The sequence below is a fragment of the Topomyia yanbarensis genome, chromosome 3 (genome assembly GCF_030247195.1).
Source record: "Topomyia yanbarensis strain Yona2022 chromosome 3, ASM3024719v1, whole genome shotgun sequence".
NCBI lineage: Eukaryota > Metazoa > Arthropoda > Insecta > Diptera > Culicidae > Topomyia > Topomyia yanbarensis.
In genome coordinates, this window is record NC_080672.1 from 289,851,659 (window position 1) to 289,862,340 (window position 10,682).

The following is a 10,682-nucleotide window of genomic DNA, read 5'->3' on the forward strand; positions in this document are numbered from 1 at the left end:
ATGAATATCTTGGATTTTTCGAAAATGCTTAAATTTCATGTAAGTTTGATAAATTATCAAAAGCTCAGAAGAAAAATAGTCTAACAGATGCCTTTTATAATTTCTTTTATAATTTAATCTTTAATCTTTAATTTAATAATTTAATCTAAGTATGAAAATACAAAGTGCACATTTTATTTTATTTTTTTTTTTTTTCATACGTTTATTTGACACGGCATTTGCAAAAGCTTTTTACGCCAGTTTCTTTTTTTTACATAGCACGTTACAAAAATCCTTAAGACTAATTTTAACTATACTAGTACTTTGTCTAAAACTAACACTGAAATCACTTTATTGTTTGCTTTTTTCCTTACATTGTTGTACTTCATAATGATCTAGTATTTTCGGGTGTATTTATTTACTTTTTTTTTCTGTTATTGTCTAAATTTAAAAACTAAATATTCTAGGACACTTTAATTGGTGAATGATTAGCCTTGGATGAGAGTATGAGGAGATGAATTTAATTAAATTTTGATAGACGCTGTTTTTAGAAAATGATAGATAAGTTCCATGTATAGAGGATCGCGATACGCCAGGATGTCTCTAACAGGAACATGGATTGGTCTTCCTCGGACTTGTAAAGAATCTACTAATTGTGATCTGGCTTCACGATATTCAGTGCAGGACCAAACAACATGCTCAATGTCGTGGTAACCTTCTCCACAAGCACAATGATTACCCTCAGCGAGCCCAATACGACGGAGATGCGCATCTAAAGTATAATGATTGGACATGAGCCTAGACATCACACGGATGAAGTCCCGACTTACATCCAATCCTTTGAACCATGCCTTCGTTGATACTTTAGGGATAATTGAGTGTAGCCATCGTCCCATATCTCCATTGTCCCAAGATGTTTGCCAACTAGCAAGTGTCCTCTGTCGAGAAGCGCTATAAAATTCATTGTAAGCGATGGGTCTTTCATATATTTCACCATCTAGTGCACCAATTTTGGCTAAATTATCAGCATTTCTCATCCTCTTTGAGCGTAGAGCTGCAATTGTGCTGAGACTATCAGTGAGGATAAAGTAATGGTTCGGGGGTAAAGTATTAATTATTTGCAAACTATAGTGAACTGCTGCTAGTTCCGCTATATAAACAGAGGCGGGTTCTGCAAGTTTGAGAGAAATTGAAAAATTATTGTTGAAAATACCGAAACCAGTGGCCTCACTGATTCGTGACCCATCAGTGTAAAACATTTTAAGGCAGTCTATGTGTTGATATTTACTTGTGAATATTTTAGGGATCTCCCGCGAGCGTAGATGATCCGGAATTACACGAATCTCTGCTTGCATGGACGTGTCGAAGAATAAAGTGGATTCAGGAATATTTAGTATATTGACGTATGTGTGAACATACCTAGCAGGCGTTATTTCTTGTGACATGTGATTGAAATACACTGTCATGAATCTGGTTTGGGGTTGAAGCTCGACAAGTCTTTCAAAATTTTCAATTACCAGTGGGTTCATAACCTCACATCGAATAAGTAAACGAGAAGAGAGATCCCAGAATCGGTCTTTTAAAGGAAGAACTCCCGCTAGTACTTCAAGACTCATTGTATGGGTCGACTGCATGCAACCTAAGGCAATTCGTAAACAGCGATACTGTATCCGTTCCAGTTTAATAATGTGAGTGTTCGCAGCTGAACGGAAACAGATGCACCCATATTCCATTACTGAAAGTATTGTTGTTTGATACAATCTTATCATGTCACTTGGATGAGAACCCCACCATGATCCAGTTATTGTTCGCAGGAAATTTATCCTTTGTTGGCATTTCGTTATTAGATACCTAATGTGGCCTCCCCATGTGCCTTTAGAATCGAACCAAATTCCAAGGTATTTAAAAGTCAGGACTTGGGTTATCGTTCTACCAAACAACTGAAGCTGAAGCTGAGCTGGATCACGCTTCCTTGAGAAAACGACCAACTCTGTTTTCTCCGTAGAGAAATCGATGCCCAGCTTTAAAGCCCAAATTGATAAATTATCCAAGCTATCTTGCAATGGTTGTTGTAAATTTATAGCTTTTGGTCCTGTGGCAGAAACCACCCCATCATCTGCAAGTTGTCTTAAAGTGCATGGGCTGACAATGCAATTATCAATGTCATTCACGTAAAAATTATAGAGAAGGGGGCTTAGACAAGAGCCTTGTGGGAGGCCCATGTAACTTATTCTGAGTGTCGCCAAATCGCCATATGAAAAATGCATGTGCTTTTCTGACAATAAATTGTATAAATAATTATTTAATATCGGTGAAAGACCACATTGATGTAGCTTCTCCGAGAGAACATCAATGGAGACTGAGTCGAATGCTCCTTTTATGTCTAAGAACACAGACGCCATTTGTTCTTTTTTTGCGTAAGCGAGTTGGATTTCTGACGAAAGTAGCGCCAGACAATCATTCGTTCCCTTTCCCCTCCGAAAACCAAACTGGGTATCTGATAGCAAGCCGTTCGCCTCAACCCAATTGTCGAGACGTCGTAGGATAATTTTTTCCAACAATTTCCTGATACAGGATAGCATTGCAATCGGTCGATACGAGTTATGATCGGAGGCTGGTTTTCCCGGTTTTGGAATAGCGATAACTCTCACTTGTCTCCAGTCGTGCGGCACAATGTTCTGCTCAAGAAACTTATTGAATAAATTCAACAAGCGTCTTTTTGCTAGGTCAGGCAGATTCTTCACCAAGTTGAATTTAATTCTGTCTAGTCCCGGAGCATTATTGTTGCATGAGAGGAGTGCAATTGAGAATTCCATCATTGTCAAAGGCGAATCTATGAAATCGTTACGTGTGGGAGCATCGCGAGTGATTTTCTGCGCAGGAGCAGAATCGGGACAAATTTTCTTGGCGAAATTAAATATCCAACGATTCGAAAAATCTTCGCTTTCATTAGTCACGTTTCGATTCCTCATTCTTCTGGCTGTGTTCCAAAGAGTACTCATTGATGTTTCTCTTGACAAGCCATCAACGAAGCGTCTCCAATAACTAGACTTTTTGGCACGACGTATACTGTCAAATTTGTTTTGCAAAATGAAATAATTTTCAAAGTTCTCACGTATACCCCCTTTCTGTTTCATAATTTCTTTGTAGGCAACTTGTTTAGCTTCATATGCATCAGAGCACTCTTTGTCCCACCAAGGATTAGGAGGCCGTCTATTTATTGTCATTCCATGATTGCATTTCGTTTGGGCTTGTTCTGCTGCTTCAATAATTAAACCCGCTAAGAATTCATATTCTTCGGTAGGGGGTAGCTCTTCTGTCGAAGCAAGAGAAGTGGAAATTAATGTTTCGTATGTTTTCCAATCAATATTTCGTGTTAAGTCATAAGGAACATTGATTGAATTCGTAAGGCCTAATTCACTGTTAATTGAAACAACGATTGGCAAATGATCGCTACCGTGAGGATCAGGTACAACCTTCCACGTGCAATCTAACCGAAGTGATGTCGAGCACAGAGATAGATCTAATGCACTTGGACGTGCAGGAGGTCTGGGGATGCGTGTTGATTCGCCAGTATTTAAAACTGTCATATTAAATTCGTCACAAACATTGTATATCAAAGAGGATCGATTATCATTGTAGAGGGAACCCCACAATACTCCGTGCGAGTTGAAGTCTCCCAGTATCAGACGCGGAGCAGCCATGGATTCCACTACCTCAAAAATTTGACGTTGTCCAATTTGAACTTTGGGAGGTATATATATAGAAGCGATAGACATGTCTTTGCCTTTAATGTTCGTTTGGACAGCTACAGCCTCAATGCCCGCAAACAAGGGGATGTTAATTCTATAGAAAGAATAGCACTTTTTAATTCCTAGAAGCACTCCTCCATACGGGGTGTCTCGGTCTAGGCGAATAATGTTGAAATCATTTAAGTTGAAATTAATGTTTGAGGTAAGCCATGTTTCACATAGAGCAAAAGCATCGCATTTTAAATTATGCAGTAAAATTTTTAAGGAATCAATTTTAGGTATGATACTTCTGCAATTCCACTGTAAAACAGTGATGGAATCTTTCATTGGAGGAGGTGAATTACCCATTGAAAGATACAATCGCTGCAAGGATGGGCCATTGAGCAATCAGCTGCTCTAAAAATGTTCTAATTGTTGGGAGGAAAGCTGAAAGTATACTCTTTAGTGGTTCAGAAATATTGAATGCTTTAAAAATCCAATCAACAATTTCAGAAAATTTCAATAATCCTACCCCCGGCTGAGGCTCAGAGGAAGTCGAAATTTTATTATTTCCAGTAATGGTGTTCTGTTTGGGTAGTACGTTCCCAAAACCGGGCGGAATTGATTTCGGTTTTGAATCGGAATTTTTCGGTTTTGGGCGCAGTTTATCTATTGGTGGAGAAATTTTAAGGCCCTTGCTTGGCAGCTTGGGAAAAGAAGACTGTTTTCTTTTTCTGGAATTTCCGGGTAAAACAAATGATGTACCTTCGCACGCTCCGTCAGAGTCAGACTGTTCCGAAAATAGAGATGTGTAAGTGTTTTCTAAGAAAATGGGTTTAGGGGTAGCATTTTTCAACATTTCTGCATAGGAGCGCTTAGACCTCTCCTTCAAGGATCGTTTAATTTTATCCTCACGCAATTTATAAATGGGGCATGCAGGGAGCTCATGTGAGTTTTCTCCGCACATTAAACATTTTTCTGAATTTTCATTGCATGTATCCTCTTGATGAGAACCCCCACATTTGCCACACCGTGCCTTATTGGAACAGTAAGTGGCTGTGTGGCCAAGCTGTTTGCAATTAAGGCAATTCATTACACGAGGAATAAAAAGGCGAACAGGGAGACGAATCTTATCGATAATGACATAGTTGGGCAGCGCAGACCCAGCGAAAGTCACTCGAAATGAGTCAGACAGTCGATAAACTTTTTTATCTCCTTCGTGTGATACTGAATGCAATTGCTTGCATTCAAGTATTTTTACGTCTTTAAGTATGGTGTCTTTGAAACGACCAACCCCATGCTTAATTATGTCATCAACAGTCAAATTCGATTCTGTGATGACCCCATCAATTTCAATTTCCTTTGAAGGAATATACGCTCTATACTCACGCGTAAAAAGCTCGCAAGAAGCAATTGCATTGGCTTGTTTGAGACTACCAACGACAATGCGTATTTTATCTTTATTGACTTTGACGATCTCTTTTACATCCGAGAATCGCGAAGTCAAATCTTTAGAAATTTGAATAATATTTAGCGCCTTTACTTTACGCCTAATAAATACAATCCATGGTCCCGTTGACGACTCTGGGTAAATTTTAATTCTAGTCGGATTTACATTTTCAGCATAAGGCTTAGGGGGAGGGTCTGTTGCTCGTTCTCCCATCTCTTCATCCATTTTACCTAGCAAGAAAAACTATCACAAAAAGGAATGAAAAATATACCTGTTATACCTGTAGAACACACCTCATGTGTTACGTTGTAAACTCGGTGCCCGTTGTTTGACAATGTGACACTTGCTGTCCTTCTTCGTCGCGTTGCTTCTTCAGTAGAGAAATAGGCCTACCTGCAACACTTCAAAACTCTCTCCGGTTAAGCAGCTCGTCGGTATCACCACCACAAGCGCGCTCTCTCCGTTTCCACCGCCGCGGTAAACAAATGTGGCTACCTGTGGCTTGCTGCGAAAATCCCACTGTCGATGCGGCACTTTTCGGTGCCACTTGTTTTCTTTATTCGTCGTACCACTTCTGCGGTAGACAAATAGAGCGTATGGGTCTACCTGTGACGCTTCCCCTCTCGTCGATTAGAATTGCCCGACGACACCAATACAATATATTTTTTCTGTGTGTACAGGCACGATCACTGTCGATTTCTGCCACCGCGGTAGGCAAATTCGTCTACCCGCGGGTTGCTGTCAAAACACCGAGGATGCCGTTGACCACGCCTCCGACGTATCAACTGTCGACTCACACTTAACAAACTGGTCTCTCTCTCTCCCACAAAAACGCATACAGCGTCTCGCACTCCGTCACTCTCTCGAGAACAAAACCTTCCACCTGGAGGCACAACCGTCTCGGCCGGTTGCAAAAACTGTTATGAAGTGCACATTTTAAGTGGAATAAATATTCAAGAACTGTTCTAATGGTCAATTCCAAAAGCATCAACTTTGGAGTTTTAGCAACCTCAAAGAAGCTTTCAAACATAAATAAGCGCATCTTTTGATGTAATAATCTTGGTGATTAAATCACCTAGAAGTAATTATGGAGAATTAATTTTTCAAAAATAGTGAGACACTTGGTGTCCTCAGCAAAGCTGTTGATAATATCATATTAAACAACTTTGTTGAAGATCTAAAGGCTACATTAATGCAGTATATCGAGATATAAATCAATATTCAAGAAATCTACCTAAAGCCAGTTCATTTCAATATTTTTGCCTTATTCATATAAAAAAAGACTATGCAATCACTCTAAAAATCGATTGTTAATCGGGGCCCGAAGGGTCGAGTACATACCATTCGATTCAGTTCGTCGAGATCAGAAAATGTCTGTGTGTATGTATGTGTGTGTTTGTACGTGTGTGTATGTGGGTGTCGATGTTTAGGGTAATAGTTTAGCTACATCGTCTAACTAGACACCTCTATGGTGCTAGTTACTGACGAAATGAGTTCGAAATGCAAAAAAGCAAAACTTAATTTAAGTTAGGTTTTGTGCCCTTAATGCGCGAAATGGCTTAATCCAATTTTCCCTTTTGGGATTTTATTACATAAAACATTTTCCCAAAAAGTTGAAAAAATCCACTTTGACGCATGGGCGAACCCCCCTGTCCATTTAAAATGACCAAAACTGTTGATTCTCAACTGCCAACAACTTGCTCTTCAATATAAAAGAGTTTCTCGAAAATTTGAAAAAAAAATCCATTTTGATGCTAGAATTTCGCACCAACTCCAACAAACGTTGGTAGCACCCTCTCAGATTTTAATAAAATTTTCTGTACAACTTTGTCACAAAAAACCACTTTGAACATTTTGTTTTCCAAAAATGATCTAGACTGTCTTTTGAAAAGGGTCAAACTTTTTTCCATTTTTTTTTACATGGCTATAGTCTAAAATTGACAAATCTTTGATTTGGATGAAATTATGTTCCAAGATAGGTAATTATGTTCCCTTCCTTCCGTCAAAAATTCAAGTTGGGCACTTTCAAGTAAAAAAAATTATTTTAAAAAAACTTTTCCATGTCCAAACTGATTTTTTTCTGTGCATTTTCATCGAAACCTAATGAAAATCATAATCATCTCAGAATCCACTTAAAAATATTTACATCTCAAAGATGCAAATAAAAGGAGCGTCACAATTCGTTTGAATTTACATTCAAGAACATGTAAAAATGTGCTTTTTCGTCATTCTCCATCTCCATTGAGCCGAGTTATATTTTATTTCACATTTCAAAACATGTAAAATTCCATTATTAGACAGCAAAATACGTCGCAATACTGTTTACGTCACATGTAATTTTCATTTTTTCTAAGTATACAATTTCCCAAGTGCTAGTTGCCTGATACATGCAGAAAGTATCAGTAACGAATTTGGTATACCCCAACAAACATTAGAAGCTGAACTATAAGACTACGCGTTGATTAAAAGCTGATTAAAGGTTATGTAAGCTGAATAAAACTTTCGCTGAACTATTTAAGCATTAACAGTTTATTCAACCTATTTAAAATCCAGTATTCGCCAGTTCCAACCCAACTAGGCTGAACTATACTGCTAATAAATATAACAGCGACAATATTAAAGCTTTTATTCAACCATCTTAATTAGACTGAATTACGAGTTGAATAAATGATGCTGTTTCCAATAGTATTACCTTTTATTAATTAAGCTGGACTACATGTCTTCAAAAGGCTGTTTCGATCTTTACATTTGCCGTTATACTACCTTTGACTTTTAGCTGAATTACGTGTTTAACAAAGGTAACTGTACCTACTACAAAAGTTGGCACTATTAGCACACCATGACGAATGGCAACCGACGTGGGTTCGAGTCCCAATACACGCATTTTTTTAACTTTTAAGTGAAGGACTTCTCAAATCAGCACATTTAGAACCTCTTTCTTATTCTATTTGTTGTTTCAACGGTTTGCTCTTGTAACATATATACAGTTTTTGCCTTTCTCATATAAGGAAAGGCTATGCAATCACTCCAAAAATCGGTTTCGCAAACGAGGCCCGGAGGGCCGAGTCTCATATCCCATTCGATTCAGTTCGTCAAGATCGCAAAATGCCTGTGTGTGTATGTGTGTGTCAAATAATGTCACTCAATTTTCTCAGAGATGGCTTAACCGATTTGCACAAACTTAGTTTTAAATGAACGGTATAACGACGCTATTGAAATTTTAGTTGATCGGACTTTCGGTGCCGGAGTTACGGGCTGAAGAGTGCGGTCACACAGCAAATTCGCATACAAACGGGTAACCCTATGATATGCGAATGATGTGTTACATATTCAAATACGTTCAACATTATTTAGATTTGCGGGTCTAATTCACTGATGGCCAATCAAAGTAGTTTTGACCACATCGGTCACCTATGACGGATCTTGATGGCCCCTGGGAACTCGCCAAGTTCCCGAGCTAACGTCACACCTATTTTCCTGCAAACTCGTAACTAATTTTTACAAACTTGATTTCAAATGAAAGATATAATACTCCCAATGCCTGATATTGAATTTCATTCAGTTCTGACTTTTGGCTCCGGAGTTACAGGTTGGTTATTGCGGTCACATAATAATTTTTCATATGAACCGGTACAATCGTAATACCTCATAGGTTTAAAATCTATTGAAATGAACATCAAATTACTTCGATTCGCAGGCCTAGATCACTGATGGCGAAACAAAGATTATTGGAATATATTGTCCACTATCGACAATTCCGGAAGTTCCGGGTTCCGGGCATATTTCAGATTGAAAGCCACTTCAGTGATGACTGAACCAATTTTCACTAACCTAGTCCCAAATGGATGGTATAATCTGAAGTTCGGTGTTGAACCTTCCATCTACTCCTCCACCTCCTATCTCTCAACCACCCTTCCTCTTCTCTCACCACCCCCCTCAGACCAACCTCCCACCTGCATTCCCTTCATCCACCCCATACTCTAAAATAAGTTAGATGATTCCCGATGCATCCTCCCCTTCCCATTAATTATATCCCTTCCCTTCTCCACCAGGAATTCAACATGAAGACAAAATTGAACTAACGCTGACTAAGTTATATAAATATCATATTTTTGTTTGTTTCAAGTATGTCAGAGTCGACATGTTACATATCAGGTTCATGACAGTCGTTCACTTATATATGCTTATCAAGTATGATAAGAATGTAATAGACATTTCCACATTGTTATATTGAACGTATCCAGGCATTAACCCATTCATGCCCATGTTGTTTGTGGACAACAACGTTTTTAAACAGCTATAACTTTTGATTGAGGCGATATTTGTTCACAAAAACAAGTAAGGATCATTAATGTGATTGTTGCCTTTAATTTGAGTATTAACAGTTACAAGGATTAGCTCTAGAACTGAAGTTATTGCAATTATTCTGATTGGGTTCCGATGGAGCAGTGCTGCCAGGGACAGTTTACGTTGACGATGGAAAATGATTTTTTCATATATCTTCGTTATGATGCAATATTATTGAAAACTGATAAAACTTATCAATTTGGACTGTCGTTGGCTACGTTTTCCACGTAATTGGACTATTGTAATTATTCTAGGAGAATTGTATTGAACATAAGAAGGTAAAAATTGGCCAGCTTCTAGCACTGCCATGGCAGCACCTTTCATTATGAAAATAGGCTTTTCGTGTTTCGTTGCCCACCGTTTTCAAGGAAAAATAGTTTTGAAACCCTACATGCACTAGAAAAAAGTTGGGCATGAAAGGGTTAATTAATAGTTTAGATAAATGAGAAAGGCATAATTGCACCACTAGGTGGATTAAAACAGGTTTTTTTTCCTTGAAAGTGCCCAACTTGAATTTTTGACGCTAGGTATGGAACATAATTACCAATCTTGGAACAAAATTTCATCCAAAGCAAAGATGGGGTTCTTTTGTAAATCGACTTAAATTTTTTAAAATGAATTGTTTCAGTGTAGGAGTCGATGAGAATTTTTTCAATATTTTTATTCAAAAATTTTACTAATTTTGTGAAAATCACTCCTACAACATTTTTTTGTAGGATTTGTCATTTTTAGACTATAGCCATTTAAAAAGAACTGGTAAAATACTTGACCCTTTTCAAAAGATAGTCTAGATCATTTTTGGAAAAACAAAGTGTGCAAAGTGACTTTTTGAGACAAAGTCTTCATGTACAGAATGTTTTATTAAAATCTGAGAGAGTGCTGCCAACTCTGAATACGATTTTGCGGTAAATTCGTCGCTAGTGCATTTGAATTGTCCAAAATTGTTAAATTCCAATTGCCATTAACTGTGCCCTTCAATTTAAAAAACTATCCCAAAATGTTTCAGTTTGGCTCGTTGACACCCCTAACATATCCCTAATATTCGAAATCAGATAATGATCATTGATCCAAGGATTAAAACAAATTTCTGATTTTTTTTTTCCGAAATGCTCGCTGCAGGTAAAATTATGCCGTGATCATTCGCTCAGTTATCAAATTCAACCACCGATTAAAAT